At 41.3% G+C, this 26,089-nt stretch overlaps 1 protein-coding gene across 1 annotated transcript in view; it reads left to right on the forward strand.

The window, feature by feature from the left end:
- Positions 1-26,089, forward strand: part of nkain2 (sodium/potassium transporting ATPase interacting 2) — a 107,910-nt gene that overhangs the window by 26,745 nt on the left and 55,076 nt on the right. The gene's annotated exons all lie outside the window — the stretch shown is intronic.

Below are 26,089 nucleotides of genomic sequence, written 5' to 3' on the forward strand. Positions count from 1 at the left end.
AACTAGCACGAGTGATTTCAGCAAAATCATGTTTGTTTCCCATTACCTACAGATACTTCAACCTTTTATAGCTGTTAGTTAATGTTGCTGAGCTTTTCAACCAGCAGTCCCTTCAGCTGTTACATGGCCACGAGATATGCTTAAAAGTTAGAGAATTAATATTTCCCTATGTGCTGTTAAACAGAGCAAGGAATTTTTTTTAACACAGCCTCACAAACATCTCCTGTGCAATCCCAGCTCATTCTTCTTTGGGGAATCTCTCAAGCTGCTCCAGATTTGAAGGTCTTCTGGCATGAATCTTCTGTTCACCCCACAGATCTTCAATGGGATTCAAGTCAGGGTTTCATGCAGGCCAGTCAGTAACTTTCACTTTTGTCTTCTGGTGGCACTTCTTCACCAGATTAAGTTTTGTGTTGTTGACGGATTGGAAGGCAAAGCAATGACCCAGACTGAGTTTACCTGCTTACTTAAAATCTTCACAAATCCTTCTTTCTTGATGATTCATCCCAACTTAAAGAGCTTCCTAGTTCCTGACCCACTGAAGCATCCCCTCAGCTATCAAACAAGGTGGTGTTCTTTGGGTTGCACGCCTCTCCCTTCTTTCTCCATCTCCAGCTCTAGCTTTGTCTCATCTGTCCAAAGGACGTGCTTCCAGTCTCCTTAGCAGACCTCAGATTGGCCTGAAGGTGTCTCTTCTGCAGCAGTGGAGAATTTCTTGGTCTGTAACCTTGCAGTCTATTTCTGTTCAGAGCTCTAGTGATTGTCTTCTTTGAGACTACAATTCCACAGCTGGCTAACTCACTCATTAATATCTTAGCATTTGTTCTTGAGACACATCTCTCTTTAGTTTTCTTTCTGGAGTCTTCAAATTTGTTTACTTGTAATTTCAGTTCTTGACACTTTGTATATCTATTCCCTGCTTTGTAAGCATCAATAACTGAACTATCTCAAGTGATAGCTCAGTCCATTGCTGAAGTTTCTATACTGTGTGTAAACTGGAGGTTAACCCTCAGTTTTAACTTGATTTTACAAACTCTGAGCATTACAAAGTAAAAGCAGGTCACTGCTTGGCTCAGAAAAAAGGCCATTTTTTTAGGGGGCTAATAATAATAATGAACATGGTCATTTTTGTTTTTCCTTTTTTTTCAGTTATTGTGTGCAAACTGATATAATTTGTTTCTAAAGAAAACTAGTATGTTTAGAAAACCTATGTTGCTCTGTTAAAAAAGCACTTTGAAAGATTTTGAAATAACCTTTCCCAAAAAGTTAATGAATTTGTCCTGATCTGTATATAAATAAATAAACCGTCCTTTAAGCTTTGTCTCTGTGCTGCTAGGTGTCCTCAGCTATCTGAAGCATTAACCTCCTTGGAGTGGCTCTTTCGAATGGCAGAAAGCTCGTAAAGGAGTGTCAATGCTTAAACACTTAATGTAATGGCTAAACGTGTCAGCAGATTGATTTGGTAGTAAATGCACCGTAAATCTGTGTAACACCTGTATACTGTATCCTTATACAAACTGACTCGTGAAGATTCACACACAAGCTGAGAAAGGACTTATCATCATGTTCGTGTTGAAGAGAAAAGACAAATACTCTGACTATAATTTATATGGCGCTCTGTATTAATGAAAGTTTGTTCACAGTCATCAGAAGCTGTTTTGCATAGTTAAGTGTTCAAGGTCCAAATAATTTTTTCTTTTTCTTTCTTTTTTTTCTTGTAAAATCATTTTTGCTTTGTTGTTTTGTGTCATAACAGCAGTCCCCTTGAATAATGAGGCAAAGTTATGTTTTTACAAACCCTCAACATTATTATTGTAGATTTCCAGTCACCCCACCACTACACACACAAGCACATACACACACTCCATCTAAAATGTAAAATGTGATCTTCAAAGGCACTGCGAGGGCATAAATCATCCTGAGCTCTGTGTGTGGGTATAAATGCATCATTGCGCGCGCGTGTGTGTGTGTGTGAGTGTGGTTTTAGATGTAGGGTCAGTGGCAGGGCAAACTGCAGGATAATCAAGACCGCTGTGTTTATGTGTGTGGTTTTTAGCAGAGTCAAGAGGACACAGCGGGCTAGGTCAGATGTTATTTGACTATTATGTGTCTGTGTGAGTGAGTACGCCTGTCAGGTCACCGACTCCCAAGGTCCTAGTGCCAGGCCCGCATGCTGTGTACAGACACCTGTATGTTCAAGCTATAAGAAGAGTTGTGGGTGCTTTGCTTTTCCGTAGCTTGCTGGCAGGATACAAAGAAACCATATCACACCACACTCAGATATTTCCAGCACTGTTACGATACAGTGGTAGGAGTGAATTAATGCAATTTTATAGTAATATCAATGTTTTCAGCATTAAGTTTGGTCACTCTGTGCAGAGAAGGTTTTTAAAAGCTCCACATCCATTAAGTTGATGCCATCACTTCACAGTATGAAGCTTAGATTCAACGTATAAGTATAAATTATCTAGAGGCTACAATGTAGCCTGACCAAGTGCACGATGGTGTTGCCAGCATTCATACCTGTGTGCTTTTGCCACCAAAGCACTAGCTGGTGCTGGAGTTTCTCTTTTCTAGTTGATCACTTCGCTTCCAGGAAATTTGAAAAATGGCACAAGTAGATGCTTAAGACAAAACAGTGATGAATGATTGCTGTTGTTCTGTTCTGAGTTTTATTCAGTGTCTTGTCAGTAGCAACAAAATGCCATCACGAATGCAAATTTTAATGACCGTTATTTTACATACTGGTGATGTTTGCTGAATGTGACACGTGAAACTAACATAAACAGAAAATGTAACATCACATTCATGATGATGAACATCATGAATGCAAAAATCAAAACAACTGGGATTTATTTAAAAAAAAAAAAAAAGGTTTTTAAAAGCATACAGATGTTAATGATTGCTGTAAGTGTGACTAAGTTCATGGACAGTTTTGTTCAGACTGGCCCACCCCTTAGTGAGGAGGTACATACATTCATACATACATTACAGAGCTCCTTTATTATAGTAAATAAGGTGATGATGCTTGCTTTAGTTCTTGTGTTGTAAATCTAGCAGATCTCTTCTTTACATTGGCATGCCTTCATCCCTTCCTAAAAGCCCAACTCACTCACTATTTAATTGAGCTTGAGCCAGTGTGACCGAAAGAGAGCCAACAAGGTCTACCTAGAAGAAGTAAAAGTCATAACAAGGTTTCTGTAGGTGAACTCGAGGAAACCTGCTGTCACTTACCGGTTGTCTCCTGAGGTGGGGATGTCTCCTGACAACAGACAAAGCCTCCAAGTGTGAAAGGTGCCCTTACAGGAAGAGCTTCACAGTCTCCACCACCTCCACTTCATTGCTTTTCATTTTCTTATTTAGTTTTTACTGAAAGTATATTTATAGTATATTCATATTTCATGAAAATAGAAAAACAATGTTTCAGGCTAATAATAGTTGAGTTTTACGCATTATGCTTCTGAAGTTATTCATGCTACATAACAGTGATCTGAGTAATGACCAAAATAATTGTAATTATGATTTATTTTTTTTTAAACATAACCGCGCTTCTCTGTTTTAGCATGCATAAAGTGAATTTGTTTATGTTGTTTGTGTAAATGAACTGATTTATATTCATGTGGCTTTCAGGCGCCAGGATCACATTACGTTAGCTGGAGCACCCAGAAAACATTGCGATCCGTTTTAGAGATTGTCATTTTAGAGACATTTTTCAGTGCTCAACACTCTGTGTAATGCATTTGATATAAAGCTGGTGCGAGTGTCTGTTGGCTGTAATGCTGTGAACTTTTATTCGATAAAGAAAGTGGAGCACTAACCCAGCAAACTGAGCCTGTTACAGCTCTCCGATCCATGCTTTTTACTCGTAGCATTTAACGGTAACAACTTCTGCATTTAATAAACGTTATAATCTGTTTCCCAGCAGTATTGCAAATTAGTGATTCAATATAATTCAGACTATTAATAGTGGACACTGAGCAGTGTAGTGATCAGTGTGATGGCAACGAGTGTTTGGCAGCAAGGATAATACCAACGTCATTACAAACCCCCCTCCAACCCTGCTAATGATCATTGATTTAAAATCACTAAAGTTACCAGTCCCTTCCCAAACTGCCACTAAAATGAAGTGCTGACGCTTTTGTCATGCCATTAGTTAAATGAAAAGCACACATGTAGGGGTAGAAATGCACACAAAGACAAATGCTTGTCCTTTCTGTGTGTGTAGAGAAAAGAAATGCTCTTTGAGTTTTTGTAAGAGCTTTCATTCAGCAGACAGACAATGCTAAAAATTAGATTTTTGTTTTTGAAGTCTCAAGAGAAATGCCTTTGTGTAGCGGGACAGTTGAAGTGGCTAGTTGGCATAAGGGAAGAAACACACACACGTGTACGCACACTCACTTTCTAGATTGAAGTGGTACACAAATTACATTTCGAGGGCCGCGCACAAAAAGTACAACAGGCTGCAACTCGGCACGCACACAAATACAAAAACTTTATCAGGGTTTAAGATCAGTTCCAACTAAACCAGTCATTTCGTTTTTTCTAAAAACACTATTCATACATAATTTAATGTGTGAGTACTGTATTATGTTTGCTTTTTTCACTGAAATGTGAGGGCTTATAATTACCTTTTTTAGAACTTTTCTCAGACAAAACCTCACCTGAAAACCTCACTTTTGCTGTGAAGCTGTAATGCTTGAGAAAAAGTAATTGACTGTGGTTGCTTGTGCTAATGAGCATGCAAAATTTTTTCATGACAGTACTTCTTTGAAACTTATAGTTATATAATATTACCTATATTAAGTATGGGTAATATTATATTTTGTGTCCAGGCTCTTCATTCACCTGGTCACCATGTCGACCAAGAAAACAGAGCTGCTGGATTTGAACCCAAACCATGATCTTCTAAAGATGAATGGGAAGCACTTTGCAGCAATGTGGCAACCAAAGACCACAGTATGTCAAAGACATTCGGCGACTTCAAATGATGATGGGCGAAATAACCACTGGCAACACAAAGTGCGCTGGTCCTGAGTTAAACTCCACCAATGACAGCAAAGAACATCGCAAACTGATGTATGAAAGGGTGGTAATTACATTAAAGGATTGCTTAGAAAGCCCGAACTATAACTAAACCATAGGTTTAGTAGTTAGTACCAATACCAGTAGAATTACATTATTCTCTACACCCAATTGTAGAAAACAAAAATGATTATCCCATGTGCTTAAAACGCTGAAAAGTCAATGGTGGTGGCAGAACCTTTATTTAAAATGTTAACATTATGTTTTATTACCAACTGGCTCATATTGCCTTTCCTATCAAGAAGTTTAGGTGGAACTATTGCGGTAGCTGTAGCTTTTCCTGTGTTTTAGGCACAACATTTAATGATAGACAAGAACACTTTTGAGAAAAAGACTCAATATATGTATTGCCTACGGTGACTAGACATGTACAAAAAACTAAAAAAACCTAAAAAGTATTCGCATTTTTTAATTATTGGTATAAAAAGAAAGTAGCTAGCAATTCTGGTTGCTTCGCTACTAGCCACTGACTGCCAACGACAAAGCAGTGTGTTACCAGGGTCTCGCTTCATTAACCAAATATCTAACCAAGTCATGGTTGGTGCCTAAACCCAACCAAATCATTATTTAACAAGTTGATAAGTTGAAAATTGTATTTTTGAATTAATATCATAGCTAAAATAATATCATAATATAAAAGAAGTGTAACTTGTTACTTGTGTAACTCCTACTATGCAAACTAAGCTGCAAAATAATCCACTCTACATCCCCAAATGTCGTCTTTTTCGGGCTTTAAAAGTGGAACCCATTCAATTGGACGTGTACATGGACATATGAGACCTGTCATGCTCACAGACACGAAATTAGTGTGGGAAATTTGTGTCCACGAACAAGAGTCAGTATTTTTAAAGTGACTATTTTATGATCTGTGTTTGATTGGTCATGTCTTAATGTTTACAGGCATTTTATAAGCTAATCTATTAATGGGAAAAACAAATGATAGGTGGCAAGAAGTTCAATAATGAAAACAACTGCTTGTGGCAACCAAAGATCAAAATATTTCCTTGATATTATGTGTTATATTAGTGCACTGAATTAACCTTGCTATGACTCAGTAAGCACCTACAGTTTTGAATATATGCCAGCACCAGCGTGAAAAAAAAGAGTAAAAAATAAATCACAGATAAATTATGGACTGCTTGACGGATAAACCAAGTTTTCTCAGCCCAGCCCAGAACGGTAATCGTGCCCTTATTTTAAAGTCTGTTTGGCCTCTAGTAGCAGGTATCCCTGCAATGGAAACTTACAGAGGCTCCAGATTCACTGCATCATAAATAGCTTAAGTGCAATCTGCTCGTGGGTGTTTCTGTACGGTAAACACACAGACGAGCTTTCGTGTCCACATGCACCGGGAGCGAATGCTGCCTGGATGTGCTCCACTGACACTGAATGGGCGATCAGCAATGCGGCCTCAGTGATAGCAGCCAGAGTAATATTATGGAAATATGGCCATATTTTCTGCTTCATAACAGTGAGCAGGAGGAAATAAAGTGCCTGGCGCCCATTGATGCTATGAGCGCTGTGAGCACAATGAAGCTCATTTAAATAAGGTGACAAAGATGGCCGGCAGTTCATTGTCAGCTGGGACACTGCGGGTTCTTTTCATGTCTCCCATTCAGCCCGGGACACAAAGTTAATTTAGTTTTGGCCCCGACACAGACACAATAAACCACACTGATGCTATTGTCTACGGTCTTACTGAGGCAGCTGAAACATTTTGGGACACAGCTTGTGTTTAAAACCTCTACCTGGTTATTTTCATGCTGCATCCAGTCCTCATATAACACAGTACAATAAACCAACACATGAGCTACTTCCTTTAAGTTTTATATATTTTTCCTCAAAGTAATCCTTTTTGTTACCAGTTACACACACACACACACACACACACACACACACACACACACACACACACACACACACACACACACTCAGTTACATTTTGCTTGTGTGTATACAGACATGCACGCCACAACCACCAATGATGTGGTTGATTTCATTCGGCTCCCATGAGGTTATTCAGAGAGAGGGAGAGGCCAATATCTACTTACCATTCTGTGTGTGTGTGTGTGTGTGTGTGTGTGTGTGTGTGTGTGTGTGTGTGTGTGTGTGTGTGTGTTAATGTGTTTGTGCAGTCTTAATGTTTCTTAGCCCGCTGGGCGTCCATCTGTGGGTTTATCTGTTGTCATTTCCACTCCCGCTTTGTCTTGCTCTCTCTCTCTCTCTCTCTCTCTCTCTCTCTCTCTCTCTCTCACACACACACACACACACACTTACAATACAAAAAAACTGCACTAAACACACACTTCATGCACTGCTCTTACTTTCGCTCACGCACACACACAGAAACCCCACAAAACCTGGTCTCATACAGTGAACCACACGCGCTGCATGCAGACATGCACTTAACACACAAGCGCACACAAAACGAGAGCCCCTGGGTACGATAGAGGTTGCCTTCTAATACTCCCTATTTATCATGCAGCAGTTGAACTAACCAACACACATGCACGCACACACACACGCACACGTTTTATTCTCATAAAAGCACTGCCTGCATAGATCGGCCATTAAGATATCAGAGTCTACGAAGGGAAAACCATTGGTGGGCTGATAATTCATTTACAGATTGACTGAGGAGGGATGCTACTGCATTTGTGTTTGTGTGTGTGTGTGTGTGTGTGTGTGTGTGTGTGTGTGTGTGTGTGTGTGTGTGTGTGTGTGTGTGTGTGTGTGCGTTGAATAGTGACACAGAAACCGATTAAGAGAAGGAGGGAATGAGGTGTGGGGTGAATGGAGGAGGAGGAGAGATGAGGAAGATGAGATAATGGAAGCAGAGGCAAGGAGTGAGAGAGGGGAGAGAAGAAGAAGAAGTCATGGAGGAGCAAGGGAGACAGAAAGCCAAAGAAAGTGGAAGCAGAATTGACAAGCTAAAAGCAAGACGGAGAAGAAAAGTTTGCGATAAAGAGAAGAAGAAGGAGTGAGAGGGGAGAGCAGGAGAGAGCCACCGGGAGAGTTGGAAGATAAAGAAGGAGGGAGAAGGCAATAAGCAGAGAGAGCCAATGCCATTAAGGAGCCAGGAGAGGAAAAGCAGGAGAAGAGAGCCATTTGCACAAAACGTACAACTCTTGACATCAGTTTGAAATTACCGCAGCTGCACAATTACCTTCAAGTTCTTCAGTGTATAACCACGGGATATAACAAGGAATTACCCCTATTGGTTCCCAATAAAACCCAGCTAAACTATCATGATATTGGAGCACTGTATTGGAAATATGATTTCAAATATGATTTAACCTCATCGCTTCTACAAGTTGTTTTTTTTTTTTTATTTCCCCCAGCTCTGTTGTCTTCCCCCTCTCTTATGTGGTTTTGTCAAAGTCAGTCCAGTTTAGATCAAAGCGGCAGGGCAGATAAAACATATTGAGATAAATCCGAGCATTTCACTCTTTCTGGTCTCCTCTGATAATGTCAGCGTTTCTTTGGTCTGGCTGGATCAGACAGAAAAAAAAGGCAATCTGACAGACAGTTAGAGGAAGAGAAAGCTTTCAAAGGGAGCTGCAGGAAGACAAACAGATGGACAAGGTTTCCATCAAAGGCCTAAATTCAGTACTTAATAGGTAGATTAAAAAGGATAGAGCATCAGAAAGAGGGTGACCGGACTGGGAGTTGGGGAAAAGGAGGCGGGCGGTAAAGAAGTGGAAGATGTGGAGGGAAAGGAAGTGAGATGGTTGGGGAGAAGAGACGGGACAGGTGCATTTATTGAGTTTATGTGTATAATATTAATCATAATCAAATGGTCAATCACGCTAAATGACTGCAAAGAGCTTCGGCTGCAACCTGCAATTATCGCTAATGACACATTCAGCTCAGGATCGGCACACGGCCATCAAACAAGCACACACACACACACACTGTCATAGGCACTCAGACACACGTGCACTTGTTTGAGGGAGCCTAATGATATCTGATTGATAGTCTAAGAGAGAGGATGTGTGTGCGCCTGTGTATCCATGCAGTCTGCCTACCTGTGTGTGTGTGTGTACTCCGACTTGCACAGATGTGCCGTGTGCACCCCTCTGATATCGCTGCTATAAATAACCCTCATGCTGTCTATATTTTGGGAACGGGGATCAATTGTGCCTCACAGTTTGAGTTTAGAATGGGCTTTTTTTTTCCTTTTCTTGGCAAGCTGAGCTAATATACATTGTTTTATCTGTGTTATCCTACACTGGGATTTACTGATAATAGGGACAATTTGACTGTTAAAAAAGGAGATGATGATAACAGAAGCAAGAGTGACAAAAACCAATTACAGCCAAACTTTTTTGGCTGTTGTTTCCAGGCAAAGAGAGAGAGAAAAAGAGGGAGAGCAGCACCCAGCTGACAGAAAAACAAAAGAGCAGCGGCAGAAAGAGGCAAAGACAGAAGGGTGGACAGTCACAGGCAGAGAGGGAAGATCTGTTGAAATACCAAACTGATTAGTCGGTGTTTCTGACATTTAAATGCCACGTTTACATAGAGAAATGTTTCCAAGGAATATTAATCACTCTAGTTAATTCACGAGGAGATGTGAACGGGATCCGTGGTGCTTGTGGCAGAAGAGAGGGGCAGAGGGAAGGGAGGTGAGGAACGAATTCAGGCGGAGTAATAGCAGAAGTTAATGATATTAGCAGCAATGCTACAAAAATAGAAACCAAGGGGAAGAAGTCACAGAGTAGCTCATGATACGGTAGCGTCTCATTTCATTGCCCGCACTAAGCAAATGCAGTGATTCTGCTCGATACGTTGCACGACTGTGTGCAACTGCAAAGGAATAAACACCAATGAATAAGTCCCGCACTGTCATCCACCACCTTTGGTAATTTTGCCCCACCACTGATAGAAACTACTGCAATGTAATTTGAGTAGTCAGTTGTCTACTGCACGTCTTACCCATCATATTGTTATTAGAATAAAAGGCCAGCAATACATAGAGGGGGCTCAGGTGGTGGTGTGGGTGGTCCATTGATCGCAGGGTTAGAGTTTGGCCAGTGCTGGAGAGTCCCTGGACAAGAGACTGAACCTCAGTTGCTGGCCAATGCTTGAATGGCTTTGTGGAACCTCTGGTTCAAAGTTGTAGTTATAAGAAGTCCCACAGTAGAGTGCCAGTGCAGCATTGGGAACTTCATCTTTTAAATCAGTGGTCCCAACGTGGAACAACCCATTGAGTTAACAGGTGAAATCATGTACTGCAGTCTATCTAAGAAACCTTTATCTTGACTGCTGGGATGAAACAGCTTCCCAGCAAGTGGCTCCGTGGCATCTTGTATGAAGTGAGCAAGAACCTGACTGTATTTCATCACTAAGGCACTTTGTCAGTGCCGCTCTGAGCTGCGAATAAAAAGTGACAAAAAGGACAAAACGAGGGAAATCCCCCCTCAGTGGTATTTCTGATTATGTTGCAGAAATATGATTTCAGCACTGTCTATCTATCTGTCTGTTTTTCCAGTGACGTTCCATTTTGAGGATGTCAGATGTCCGTGGGATCCAAATTGCAGTTACAATTTGCTCAGGTGCTGGGGCTTATTACTGCAAATTAGGTGGGAAAATGGATTTTTGCCTGTGGGCTAGTAGTTACTCATCATATTTTCAGGTAGCCTGTCTCAAGCTGTAGTATGAAGATGAGTGACCATAATAACAGCCTACGAGTGCTCCTCGGCAGCGCGGCTTTCATTAACACACTGCCATCTTGATCCATCTCAGTTGTTCCACATGACACATCAGAGCACTTACAGCGTGTTGCTAACTGGCTAACACTGCTCCCGTCCTCTTTTTCCATCTGTTGACAGCCACGGCAGCCAGATTTATAAAAACTGACATTATGACAGGCCAACAAAAGTGCAAAACAGATGAACCAAATGCATATAATTTGGACAGGAATCTATGAGACGTGACAAGTGTTGGGCCAGTATTTTTAATGTGAAATGTGAGGTGCTGGGCAGTCGTGCAGCATACTTTCATTATGAATGATGGCCGTCTGTGACAGGTAAAAACAGTTTAGTTTATCTAAACTGTGACATTTTAGATACTGCATTCAGTCTTTGTGAAATTAAATCCCTCATAAAGCTGCAATCGATTAACAGAAGACTTAAATAACCATAGTTGGCCATGTAGTGTGAAATACTTACTTGAGTCTGAGTTCACAGTGACGCATGTTTTTGGGAACACTAATGATCGATTAATGGGAACCCTGGAGCCTGAAACGTACTACTACTGGTTTGTTTGGGCAGGTCAGAGCAGTGACATTTAAACTCGGTGTAGAAACTGCCTGAAGTCAGTGGTCTTGAACCTTTGCCAGTGTGCTCGGTTTCTTTTGGCTTCTTCCGTGTGTACAGTTTTACCACCCACATTTTAAAAAAATATATTGTTTCAATAAGGAGAGATAATTTAGAAGAACTGAACATAATTTATTTAAGTGCAAAGCCTGAGTAATAAATTATTCGATGATTAGACTCAGATGAAACTTCGCAGCAGAGCGGAGTCCAACGATGAAGAAATAGGACAGCACCCCCCAGAGTGCTGATGCTGATGGTGGGAGAGATGAAACAGTTGGAGATGAGGTGGAGGTGGGGACAAGGATGATCACATGAATGAGCCTGAAAGGGGAGAATGAAAGAGGAGTGCTGAGATTTAAAGCACATGGAATAGGGGCTGATCGGCTTGCAGAACGTGGGCGAGAAAATGACTGATTGCCAGAATAATGGTGAGAGAAATGAGTGTGAAAGCGTGGGAAAGTGGAAGTGATGTAAAGAATAGTCAAGCAGTCCACACATCCAGGTAGATGAGTGACTGCACGTCTTCCTTGGGCTACAGTTACAACAGGGAAAACAGTGCCTGAAAATTATGGGACGACGAAAATAATTCCAATCACGCTCCAAGAACTTGTGATCTCATCTTGGAAATGGTTGCCTCAAAAACAGCACATAAAACAGCAATCAGATGCAGTAAATCTGCTACTAGTTTGAGATTGAATGGGGTCAAAGTTGACATTAAATCTGTTTGTTACTAAGGCTACGTTCACACTGCGGTTCTTAATGCTCAATTCCGATTTTTTGATCAAATCCGATTTTTTTGTCTGCTTGTTCACACTACAAATAAAATGCGACAGCAAACGCGCTCTAGTGTGAACACTCAAAGCGGCCCGCATGCGCAAAAGAAGACGTCACACACAACGCGATCTGTTTAGACCCAAAGCAAACAATATTGTTTGACTGATGGCCCTTAATATAAAGACTTCGGACTTTACGTTTCCCAATTTTTGCTTTAAATTATTCTGTTATTTACATAATAATGTAAATAACCTAATAATGATCCTTATTGCAGTTTTAGAGAGGAGCGGTGCTGCAGATTATACAGTACAAATAAAATGTTCACGTTGTCTTCCCAACAGTTTCACTAACATCTACACTGGATGGCCAGGAAGCGTTCGCGATGTCTTATCGGGTGCTTCTCCGGTGCTGATAATTGGCGTCTGTCTTGTGTCAGTGACGTAAAAGACGGATTTAATGCGACATCACCGTTCAAACAGCAGTCGCTTTCTAAAACATCGGATATGTATCGGATTCAGTACCACATATGAAAGTGACCCAGATCGAATTTGAAAATATCGGATTTGTGCCGTTCACACTGTCATACCATGATCGGATATGGGTCGCATAGGGTCAAAAAAATCAGATTTGATGCGCTTTCGCCTGCAGTGTGAACGTAGCCTAAGAGATTGACCGTGGTAAATCAATGAAAATCAAAAACTTCATTGTCCTCATAGATGTAAAACAGAGATTCCTCCATAAATACTGACATAGTTCTTGCAGGATTGTGATTTTAGTGCAAAATGACAACCTCAGCAACCTTTGCTTTTACATACCAAAATAACCAGAATACAACCAGCTCGCAAAAAGAGACACAGAATAGTTACCTGATTTCATCGGCACAGACTAAGTCAGATCAATTGCAATATGTTGTCAAACCTTCAGTACTCTGTTTCAGAGTGGTTGCAGTCAGTCCAAGTCAGGTTGCCTCTCACCAGGTAATCTGTGCCGTTACGTTTGATTTAATACCTTTTGCTGCAACTACTTGTATTTATTAACCAGATGCATAAAACTTCATTGGACAACCACTGATTTATCCTGGTCACAAGGAAGTTGTGGTTGCATTTTGTTGTTCTACACATTATGATGTCCTTTTTGTTTCTTGTAGCCTGTCTTTAATGAAATTAATTGATTAATTTCTAGTCTCTGGTCACCAGAGAAGACCTTTAAAAGCCTAAAGAGGTGTGCACACAGGAAGAAACCAGAACATTAATGTGGTGGCGAGAGACCTGATGTGATGACAGGTAAAATAACCACTGGGGTTGCTAAGCAAGCAAGTCCTGAGTTGAATTAATAGAGTGATGTGGTGCAATTGCAGCAGGAGCCCCCCGCAACAGTTAATTGAATAAATGGAAGAGGATGGATGGTTCAATCCAATAGTGCATACCAATACAAGTCTTGTACACTTCTGACTGACATTTGATGGAGTGTTGCCTGAGCATCGAGAGTCTGAAATGTCTCCTGGAGACCAAACTACCAGCTCTGAGCAAATCACTTCATATGTAACGGTGTAAGAGCCACTAATGTAAACCTGAGCACTTTCTGGCATGAAACCCCCTCAAAGAAAACCAGCGTTAAAACATTTGCTTGGACCTGAAACTTTCCCTTGACTTTCATGCAGTGTCATTTCCAGCATCATTCCCAGCCAAGGAAATACGCTGACTTATTGTGTCACTTTTGGATAAAGGTTTGGACTCCTTCAAGCTTTTCTAGGCTATTATTTAAATGGCTGATTCGTATGCGCCGCTGTGAGTGCTGGCCTTTTACCCCACCTTCAGGTGTGACCAAACAGCTCCAGACACTTTTCCAGTGTGGCCGATGACACTCCAGTGTATTGATTTCAAACTTTATGTGGCACTTAAATCTCTCATGTAACCATGATTTTGATCTGTCGTCTTGGCTGTCGATAATATTTTGAATTCATTTAAAAATTCTTGTGATCATTTTTAGAGTTCTGTCTGTAATAAGAGACGTACCGAGGCCTTGTAACACCAGTAGATCTCTGAGGTCATTTGATCAAGGTTTTCTGCTTGCCTCCTTGCTTCAGGCTCAAAGGAGACTTTGTCTTTGAAGTATCTACCTGTAGACTTATGACCTGTGGATAGTGTATATATCTTTAATAAAAAGAAACACACCCTTTTTTAGACTTTAGACTTTTCACCCTGTCAAAATGAAACAAGGGTCACAGTACTCACAAACATTGAGAGAATCGTCTCATAGAGCTGCTAAGCCCCAAACTTTCTACCAAGGAGTTCTAGCAGGTAAAAGGTTCTGAGTAGGAGGGATTGACCTGGTTCCTTTTTAAAGTTTGATAAATTTTGAAGAGAAAAGTACACTTTTTGTGATGATTGGCATACTGTGGGCATTCAAGCTGATATACCTAATCATATAATTTAGGCTTTATTAGAAACCATTGCCCCTCCCTGAGTGCAGGAGGTTTCTTCCTGTTAGAAGGGAGATTTTCCTTCCCACTGTCACCAGGTGCTTGCTCATACAGGGTTCTCTGTATTATTTTAGGGTCTTTAGCTTACAAAGTCCACAGAGGCCTACTGTTGTGATTTGACGCTATATAAATAGAATTGAATTGACAACATTCAAAATTACTAATAAACTAGGAGTCCCACCTACTTGCAGTGTAGCGTCTTCACACGCTGATAGTATTTTTCTTGTCTTTTCTGACTAAAAAAATTGTTCTGCTTTCAGTTTCTGTGATACAATGAATTGTGTCTCAGGCGGAGATGGCGTTATTTTTTGTGTGTGTGATCAGTCTGCTGATCAAAGGTTGCGACAGACATCAGTGCTGCACTGTTGCATTTTTCCAGCTGCCAGATATCTTCGTGTTGCGATGATCACTTTCATTTCCGGCATTATAGCGTTAATGTGTTGGGTGGGAGATGTGAGCGAATCTCTAATGAGATCGACCACAAACATTATCCCTGCACAGTCTAATCTGTAGCGTTTCATTAACTCACTGTCATTCAGTGTTTGGGGAATAATTTCGCCTCACCTCTTTGTCTTTCCGCCAGTTTCTCCTCTGCTTAAAATCCTAAATCTCTTAAAAGTCCGTACTCCAGCAGCTTTTCACCCGAGAACCTTTCGAATGCTTTCAGAAAAACTTTAATTTTTGGCAGGATCTGCATCCCAAACTGTGCACCTTGGAGTAGGATTTGTCTTTGTGAATGGACTTCTCAGTGCATTCATGTCATTTACAGAGAAGTCCATTTGCACTTGGAGACACATTACAGTCATAGCCCAAATTTGTTTGACATGGGCGACTGTCCTGCGATGTATGTTGGGGGCATAGACAGCATATTAGATGGTGGGCCAATGAGCATATACTGGATAATCTGACCTGAAACTAGTAATTGAGCCCATAAAGGTCATAAGCCTGGTGCCATTCTCCACTAGGTTTTTATTTATTTTATTTTTTTTAAAACCAGAGGAATCACCCCCTGCTGGCCACAAACGCGAATACAAGTTTAACGATTCAGCTTCCATGTTGCCTTTATTTTAGACCTGGAAGCTGTGTACATGTTTTATATTGTCTGGTTGTATGTAACGTGACTGAACTGTGGGAATATTTTGCCAATGTAATGTCCTAGGCTTCCATGCTCCAGTATTTCACTGGAACTGAAGGTTCTCACATACTATTTGGTATACCAAACAGTACATCAGCATTGAAAACAGTATAACAGCAATCGGTTTACCTTTGAAGACGAATTCTAATCCAATTTCCATCCATCCATTTTCTTAACCTTCTATCCAACTCAGGGTCACAAGTGACTGGAGCCTATCCCAGTCGGGATACACTGTTCTAAACTGATTCTAATTAAACTTTTCTACACCTTTTCTCATATGATCACCAGGAGCTGGGATACAGACCCTGGTGTGTTTCTTTAGCATGTAAAGCTTCAGATCCACATGACGAAACACTATCACAGAACTAAATATGAAGCCATATCTCCTGCTGTATTTTCATAATCTTATTCACCAGCCTCAAAAGCCCATAAGATCAGGAAATATGATAGGTGAACCTGAGGGCTCAGCAGTAGCTTAACACAAGTCTCCTAAAAGTTCAGCCAACTCATATAAAGGCAACATGTCACCTGTGTGAGTCACAGGTATGTTTTTCCAGTGCCTGTTTCCACTAAAGCGGCATGGCTTATGACTATGGCCATCCTGCAGTGTTAATTCAAGTGGGACTTCCACTTGGAGTAGTGCATAGTCCGTGTATGGCTGAGTGACTAAGGATATTATGGCTATTACAGCTATAACTGAACAGCTGTGATGACAATGAGTAGGCCTGAATGGAGGAAATTGGATATTTAATAGAGATTTTCACCTGTGATCATCATTGTCTCTTTCCATCATGGCTCCTTTCCCCTTCCTCTTTCTTTCCTCCTCTTCCAGTCTTTTGCTCTCCCTCCCTTTCTTCGGATCACGACATCCTTTCATCTTTTTCCTTCTCCTCTGCTCGCTCCACCTTTCCCCGCCGTCTTCTCTCTCTCTCTCTCTCTCTCCGAGCTCTAAGTAGCCACAAATGGTCCCTAATAGCCTCCAATGGAGATGAATTGATCGTTGTGCGAACCGAATCGATGGGAGATTGCTTTTGCTGTACACAGTAGGGCTCTGTGCAGGCAGGCGGCCTTAATTAAGTTAACAATAAAACCACGAATGCTTCTGAGGTTTATTGCAAAAATAAGTTTCGGGTGATTAGAGAAACAGAAGAGGAAAGTTGTGTAAAGAAAAAAAAGGACGTATTTGTTTCACTGTGTTTGTGATTTCCTTGGATGTTGCTACTTGGTCGTGATGCTCCCTGCGTGACTCATATATGGTGTTTCTGGGCATTTTCTCACATTTTGTCTCTGCCTGTTTATTTTTCTCTCTGCTCCATCCCTGCTGCTTTCCATACTGCCTCTCCTCTCTGCCAGCTCGTTCTCCAGCTTCTTCTTGTTGTCTCACTACAGCCCATCTGACCTGATCTCCTCCCCTTCATCCCTCTCTGCTTTCCTTCCCTCGCTGTCGTTCCTAATGGGATGAGCGGCAGAATTTGATCAGCGGTTTTTTAAAGGTCACACAACCAAGCGAAAACTGTCAGCCAAAGAGCCAAGGGAGCAAGGAGGTGAGGGTGGAGGAAGAGAGCAGGCGGGACAGGAAGGGAAAAACTTCACAAGGAGATGGAGGACAGAGAGGGAGACAGTGGAGAGAAGATGGGAAGCGAACACGGAGGTGGGAGGTAGTGAGGTAATGGAGGGGAAAAGAGGGAGGAGGCAGATGAGGTAATTTGCTGTTTTGTGACATAACAGATCTGTTAACAGATGAATACATATTAAATATGCAGGAGAGATGAAGGAAGGAAGGAAGGCGGGGAGATGATGATGAGAAAAGGAAAAGGATGGGAGGAAATGAGGAGATGAGAGCAAGGAAAGGGAGGTCGGGAAAGGAAAGATGGTGGGGAAGGAGGAATGCAGACATTTTCATTTCTCTCACCCAGTGCCACTCATCTCTTTGCTCAGTAACAGTGGGATCCTAATCACCTCTCCATCTCCTCATGCTCTCTCATCAGATCCCTCGGTCCGTCTCTCCATTCTTCACTTTCTCATTCTCTCTCTCTTTCTCTTCGTCTTGTGTTTAAGATAAAAGACACTCGTCGCTCAGCAGTGTCTCATAATAGTCACGCAGTGCAGATGTCCTCCTGTCTGCAGCGAGGCTCATTCTTTGATTTCCATCTATCATTCATCATCAAATAGACCCAACTCTTTCCAACTCACCAAAGGCCCTTTCCTGCTCTGCCTCTCTACTGTCCCTTTCATCAGCTTCATATTTCTTTCTGCTGCTAATCTATTCCTGAAGTATTTCGGTGCGCCTTTGCCCTCACTGCATCTGCATCACCGTGTTGCGTGTGTGTACAAGTGTGTGTGCGCGTGTGTGTGTGGCAGAAACAATTTGCAGCACAAATGAACTGCAGAAGACAGCAGAGGGGTGGAAACCTTCCTCTGTCCACACTGGCTTTGTTGAGGTTAAAAGGGTCAGCAGTTTCATGTTTCACTGTGTGCACATAGTGGGGACCCCCACACCCCACAGTCGCCATCATCGGGAGTGGGTCTGTTTTTCGAGGAGGCTGAGGAAGTGGGGCATCTTTGCACAGCTGCACCATCGATAAGTTTCTGACTGGCTGCATCACGGCCACCGCCGCCAGTCACTACAGAGAGTGGTGGAGGCAGCACGCCACGTCACTATCCTCCACCAGCACTCCCAGAGGAATGTGCACAGCATTGTCCAGAACCACAACCATCCGGCACACAAACTGTTCCTGCTGTTGCGTGTTTCATGGTCCACCTCCACGAGGCATGACAAATAATGGGAGAGGCAAAGCTTTTACCAGTTTATTAACCAAAGAGAAGCAAAAACATATTTGACTTCACGAGCTGTGTTAGTCAGCAGTTGGATAGCTGAATGTTAAGTGGGTGGTGTTGCATAGTGTAAAAACTAAAGCAACAAGCCTAAAGTCAACTGAACTCATAACATAGAGAGAACACAGCTGAATAAGCTGTGTTTTAACCTAAATATGATCGATAAGTCTGAACTAGTTAAATATTTGAAGATGGAAACTACTTTGATGGTATCATTAGCTCCACAATTTGTTGGACACAGACACAACCTTTGTAGACTTGCCTCTGTACACCACCACAGTAGAGTTTAAATCAGTTAGTCAATACATGATTGAAGTGCAGACTTTCAGCTTTAATTCAAGGGGTGTAACAAAACCTGTGCATTTATTGCTTAGGCATTACAGCCATTTTTATACACATTCCCCTGCTATGAAACACGCCCCTTCCGAGTCTTATCTATATGTGACCCCCCAGTTCTACAAGCTGTTCGTTCTCGTTTATGTGCCTCACCCTCCCTCCCCATTTCAATTCTTTCACTTCTTCACTTCTATTTAGTACACGGGGATCTGCCAGGCCCGGGAGCCGCTGCCAGTCCCCTTCGAGGCCATCCCCAAACCGCAGCTCAATTCTTGATTAAGCCATTCGCCTTTATCTACTAAAAACGCTTCCAAACCTAAAATGAGGACATGGGCCCAGCTAGTGAATAGATATTTTAGCAGATGTGCTTTGCTTGCGTCACATTACCTCATGGGTTTTTTCAGTCCATCTCCAGTTTGCCAGGCTTAGCTTACCAAACAGACAGTTAAGTTCATTCATTAATAAAATAACGAAAGAAAAGAAATGGAAGACAATTTGAATAGAATGTTATGGTCACAAGTAGTGCTGGGCGATATGACGATATATATCGTGTGGACGATAGAAAAGTTTCTATCGTGCCATTTGTCTTCTATCGTTTCTATCGTTTCTAACCCTAATTTCATAAATTATTACATAAAATATATCATTAACCCTTTACAACCGGTCGGAGCAGGCACACTCCGTTCTGCCTAACTATTTTTAAATCCCTGTAGAACTGGAACCACGTAAGCTAGCGCAATAATTTTTTTTTGCATATGAAACCGTAGTTGTACTTACATCTTATTTCATTAGCTTGTCCTAAGTCACGGTTTCCTTCCACATATAGCTTTGCAAAAATTGCATAAAAAGCACTTCCAGCAACAAAAACATAATATTCCAGACTTGCAGCAACAAAAACAATATTCCAGAAACACGCTTTTCCAATCCGATCAGCTGTTCATAAGTCAGCGTGAATTATCGCATGTCCACCATTACCTGGCCGAAACCGGAAGTGACGTCATTTTCGCGGAAAATGTAGTTTTTTACTTTCAAAGCCTATGATGGTGTTTTTAAAAGTCATGTTTGACTTTATGCTTTTCTGTATCATTTCTGGGATGCTTAGAAGTCAAATTACACTGTTGGAAATAGTTTATTTTGATGCACATGCTGTGTTCTTGCAAATTTGCATTTATTTATTTTCATTTTTCCTGCAGTATATAAATATTAGTGTATCTCAAAAATAAAACTATGAAGACACTTAAAATAAATTTCTCGTGGTTGGAAACTATTTTGTGCAACTTTCTTGTATTTACAGTTTTGAGGGATAAGCCTCTTAAATTTCTCTAACTAGAAATATATGTAAAAAACAAAACAAAAACGATTTTCAATTTTTTTGTAGTTTATTGCACTTTTTTGCAATTTATGTAGTTACTATGGACTTAATGCATACATATTATTAAAATTTGGGCTATAACGGTTGTATTGATGTATAGCAACTTGAAATGCTCCCACAAAGACTGCACCCTCTCCACTCGCTGTTTACAGACTGCATACTTTCCAGATGACCACAGGTCAGGTGGTATATCGTGATATATATCGTTATCATGATATAAAATAATTCATATCGTGATAAATATTTTTTCCATATCGCCCAGCACTAGTCACAAGAGAGATAAACAATTCAACAAAAGGCATATTTACTTCTTCTAGATATGTCGCCAGTCAGTACTATTGGCTGAAACTAGCTATTTGCTGATCTATGTCAGCATTTGTAACAGCTGATAAATTAAAAATTTAAAAGGAAAAAAGAATTGTGAGAAACCTCCATCAGCCATGTTGCAAATGTTGACATTGCCATCGTTTGTCTAACAGAGGGCACTCTACATGTCCCGATTTACAACACCCGTGTTTGGAACGCCAGAAACACGAAAACCAGCGGGTAGTTGGGCAGAGCGTAAATGAGAGAATAAATAACTAAACATAGTAAATTTTAGGGTAATGTGTTTATGTGTCTTGTGCCTGAAAGAATATGTGATTTTTAAATCACGAAATAATGGTATCGGTCTTAAAAATCCTGTATCTGTCAGACTCTAACCACTATTAGTACAAAGCATTGGAATTTTATTCATTCATTTATTTATTTTTAGCCTAACACTTAGCAAGTGTTTGGAATTAGTCCAGTATACAATAACCTCTGTTTATACATGTAAAAGAGTGGGTACCATTCAGTTTTACTCAGTTGTTCAGCTGATATTTGTTCATCATCATTCATTAGCAGCAGTATGATGCGTTCGGCAACACCACACAGTTGTCTGGACTTTATCCAGACTTCCCGGCAGCTCTTGACCTATGAACCGTTATTGCAGAAACCTTACTTTGCATTCTGTGCGTCTCCAGAGACCAGGCGGCTGGCAGTATTCCTGCTTTTTTACACAATCAATCATTAGTTTTCCCAACCAAATGTCACATTCCTTTAAACATTCAGTTGCATAATCAAGTTAAGAACAGTTGCCGCCAACCGTTCTACAGATTTGCTGTGACTCCTATCTGCCACAATCACATCAGCCACAAATAACCTGCCTACAAAAACAACAATAAAAATCCACACGTTTATTTTTTCTGAAACTTTAAATATGCACAGTTAACACTGGCCTGGAGTAACCTGGATACATGGATAGTGTTGCAGGTTGGTATCTTTACCCACCACTAAAACCTAAATGTTCGAAACGCTATGATGGTCTTGCACCCCAGTGTGTTTGTGTGTGTGTGTAACTGACAGAGTTTCATTAACGGCACTAATCAACGACAGGAGAGTAAATTAGCCGGCAACAGAGGTCACAGTGTCGTTTGTGGAAAACTGTTGTCGATGCCACCTTTCACCTCCTGCAGCTTGGTAACAAATAAAAACCAAGTTTTTTGCAAAGCTGCAAATTATTGTTTGCCACAAGCAGGTGATTGGTCTTTGTTACTTTGGCAGTTAGATTACTTTCCCTTTAAACGCAGCCCAGAATTCATTTTATTTTTTCTCAGGAATTTGGTCTCTCTCCAAGCAAATGGATAGCAGGGGAGTGATAGATTCACTGTAGCTCTACTTAGACTCCGTCTGCATTTGGGAAGCTGATGCCAGGAAGAGCACACGCATCAGTCTATGCTAACAAAACAGTAGGTGGAATAAACATTCCTGGTCCCTGAGGGAATTTGTGCTGGCATTAGATAGATTGACAGAAGGCTGAATATAAAGTTGTTTTCTGTGTTTTGTGAACCATTGTTAAACAGAGAAATGGAGTACCCACTTTATTTTCCACACATTCATAGATGCAAGCATTGGCTCTCCAGAGCTCCAAGTATTCTTATGTGCTAGACCAGAACATATCGAGAGTAATTTGCTGTGTCCACCTGCAGATTTACAGTACATATGTACGGCAATTAAAATAACCCCAGTGTGCATGCATCCCCGGCCTAAGCATCGGCTCTGAAATGTCCAAATCTGTCAGCAGCATCAAAGCGAGCTGCATCCAATCCCAAAGGACCCGGCTAGCCAGCTTGGAGCTCCACCTGCACACCACTGAAGCTTTCATCAGCTGCACGTATCACAAAACTGCCATATCTGCTTACATGCAGGCCATAAACTGCTGCTGGGAACGAGGCTCCTATGCACAGCTCTTCATCTCCGTTCCCCTAGAGTTAAAGTTGCTGAAAAGCAGAAGAAACTCAAACTGTTTCTTCTGTCATACGATTCATGAAAAAGGATGCAGGCGTTAGGAGGGTAGGGAGGTGAGGGGGGGTGCTTACGTGTCTCCTTTCTGTCAGGAGAACTGAAGAAGTGAATTACAAAGGATGATCTACTGGGGCAGCTGATGTTAGTTGTTTTGCAGCTGAGCCATGTAATGAGAGTTTCACATGAAAAGACGAGTGCAGTGCACGAACAGATGGTCTGAATTTGAATATTCCTTTTATTGGTTCCTATACCAGGTTAGAGCAATAAACCCCGGCAACTGGGTTTTTTTAAGTGACTGATAGTTAAACTATAGAAATTCTTTACTTCATCTCTCAGAATTTCTCCACTGGATACTCCTTTCTGTGACTTCTCTTACGTGTGTGTGTGTGTGTGTGTGTGTGTGTGTGTCCCAGCTGGGGTAAAGACTGTTTATATTATTGGTGATGAAAGAGGGGCCCCGAGAGGCCTCTATAATAGGCTGGGAGGCCTCTGACTTTTTATAATGGCCTGTATGGTTGTGTGTGCCTGCTTGTGAGAGAGACACAATTGTACCAGTATATAATTGTCAATGGGAGGACACACTTTTACATAATACAGATACACAAAGAGAGAGAGAGAGAGTCTATCCAAACATAAAGGCACTCACACAGAGAAGCACAGTCTCTCTCTCTCTCACACACACACACACACACACACACACACACACACACACACACACACACACACACACACACACACACACACACACACACACAATCTCACACATTGTTGAGCCATCTGAGCCCAGTGTGTCCAATAACAGCAGGTGCTGTCAAGTGCAAGCACAGCAGACCTGCCCTGACACAGAAACTCACACATGGGTGGATGCACATATGTCAGCACGCCGCACACTCATTCATACACCTTCCTTTTCCGTGTAGCTTTCACATTCAGTAACTCATTTTTAAAACGACGGTCTGATTGGTGAAGTTCATGCACTGTTACGGTTGTGGTCATGACAGCGTGCCTGGTACTGTTGGGATGTCCCCATCTGTGCAGGATTTCCTCCAGTGCCCATCAGCCCTACTTTAATGTTAAATATTGAGCGTAAACTTTGGGTTTAAAAAAGAAAAAGTGTATTAAATATGCTTTTATTTATATATAGATAAGCTCCAACCGTTAAGTTAGTTAATGTAGCTTAGCCTTCTGCTACAGTTTTACAAATATAAAGTCAGCTTGAAAGAGTCAAAAGAACTATGATGCTTTAATGTTTAGCTGACATTTGATTACTTGTGTTTACTAATTAGGTTAGTCCTCACGCAGGCCTAGAGACAAGTTGGTGATCACCTGGCAACCAATGGGGTTGCTAGGTAAAAATGGGGATTTGTTCATTGTTATTAAAGCTGCTTTCACACAGGCCTAGAGATCAGTCAGTAACCCCTGGCAACCACGGAAAAAACAACTGGTTGGCGAGCAGTTATGGGAGGATGGTGGCAGATGCTACGTTGATGTTAATTCCCCAACTACTTGCTAAGTTTTAAAGAAACTGCAAAAAGTGCCTTCAAAGTAAAAGTTGCACCTTTTGAAACACAATTGAATCACAACTTTTACTTTAAAGGCAGACGTTTTCCATTTCACATTTGTGTTGCTCGGCTTTTCAAACATAGAAGTGACTGAGATGATCTGAGATTGACCGAAGCATAAATCAAAGGAGGCTTTTGGTGCAGCCAAAAATGTACCACGATGGGTTGATAGCCTCACGCTAGTGCTAGAATATTAACACCGAACAAACAAACAATCTGCCTACAACCATGGTTACACAATCATTTGTATATTTAATGCTTATATTAAATATCCTGTATGAGATACCTTTCAGCTGCTTTGTTATTCACATGGATTGCCACAGACAGCAGGTCTACATGTTTGATTTGGCAGATTTTTTTACAGCACATGCCCTGTTTGATGCAACCCCAAAGAGATTGGTGTCACGTCCCGCGATCTTTCGCTTGCTAGGCAAATGTGTAAACCACTACACTACATCTTTATTTGATGTATGAACATGTAATATTTTCATAATGGGTTTGTGTCCAAGAACACCCAGGCTTCGCTGCTGGTGTGATCCCATCTCAACACGGTCTCTAGCTTTGTCTGTAGTGCTGCCGTATGGCTTAACATTAGGGTACTCTGAACTCAGCCGTCCAGAAATTTGCCTGCATGTGCGTGAGAAGAGAGCAGGTGTAAACAAAGTTCAATTTAAACTCAACGACCCACCCATAACGATTTGGGATTGTATTTTGCAGGGTTCCAGTGCTATCTTGACAAAATCTGTGCAGACAGACCACCTTTGTGTTACCTCCTGCTACAGTATTCATTTAAATGAGAGACACTCACAGACAGGAAGACTCACAAGCTGAAAACAATACCAGCTACACAGTCACGGCTGGTAATGAAGCCCTTGATTTGATATGTAAGTCGATGATGTGTAATCTCTTCTAGCTGAGAGCGTAGAACAGTAAATATCAGTCTCATTTGCACTAAATGAAGCTAATAATGGCATCCTTAGCTTTCATGTTTTATTTTTTCTTATTTCTTTTTAGTGCACACCTTTTCTTTGTCTCATGCTTTCTCTTTGTTCCCCCCTCACCATCTCCCTGTCTTTGTCTGTGTGCGTTAATATATTTAGCAGTGCCATATCATATGCTGTGCTAACTTCATTAACTATCTCAGCATGAGCCTACAGTGACTGAATGATAATAACCCTCACCCCCCAGACTCGCTCGCTTTACCACACACACACACACACACACACACACACACACACACACACACACACACAGCCCTGGGAGCTTAACAGTAATGCATGTATAACTGATTACAGTTTACTTCATTATGACAAAGCATTTTATATTTTCTTATTATGATAAACGACCTCTCTAACCCCATCAGACCCATCAGTTAGTTCATCATTAAGAGTCCCAAATAAATCTGTGTAAAGAAGACAGAAAAATCAGCTGATTGAAGAAAAGGGGCGAATTAAAAAACGAAAAAAACAGCCATCGTTAGTTCAAATATTATGTCAGAGCTAGGCTGCGGTTCATCTGCAAAATTGTTTTCTGCATTTAACAAAGAACCACAGCAAATCCTTACATTTGAGGGAGTTAGCCATGATTAATGACTAATGATTAATTTTCTGTTGGTCGACCAGTTGTTTGAGGTTTCACAGCATGTCTGCGATAATTAGGAAAAACGGTGCCGATCTCTATGCCTCGGTGCCAGTGACAGCTGTGGCCAAAGGCCTTCTGTTTTCAAGCTGTCCTTTTGAAGGCTTTAAACGGGTTTCTTCCAGTGTGGCACAGACATTCACTTTGGACTCAGAGGTGAACTGATTAGATTTTTGTGGTCAGAGGTCAAAAGACCAAGGTCCCAGTAATCTCATGTCCACTGCTGTCTCG

This window comes from Oreochromis aureus, linkage group 15, assembly GCF_013358895.1.
Source record: "Oreochromis aureus strain Israel breed Guangdong linkage group 15, ZZ_aureus, whole genome shotgun sequence".
In the NCBI taxonomy this organism is placed as follows: domain Eukaryota; kingdom Metazoa; phylum Chordata; class Actinopteri; order Cichliformes; family Cichlidae; genus Oreochromis; species Oreochromis aureus.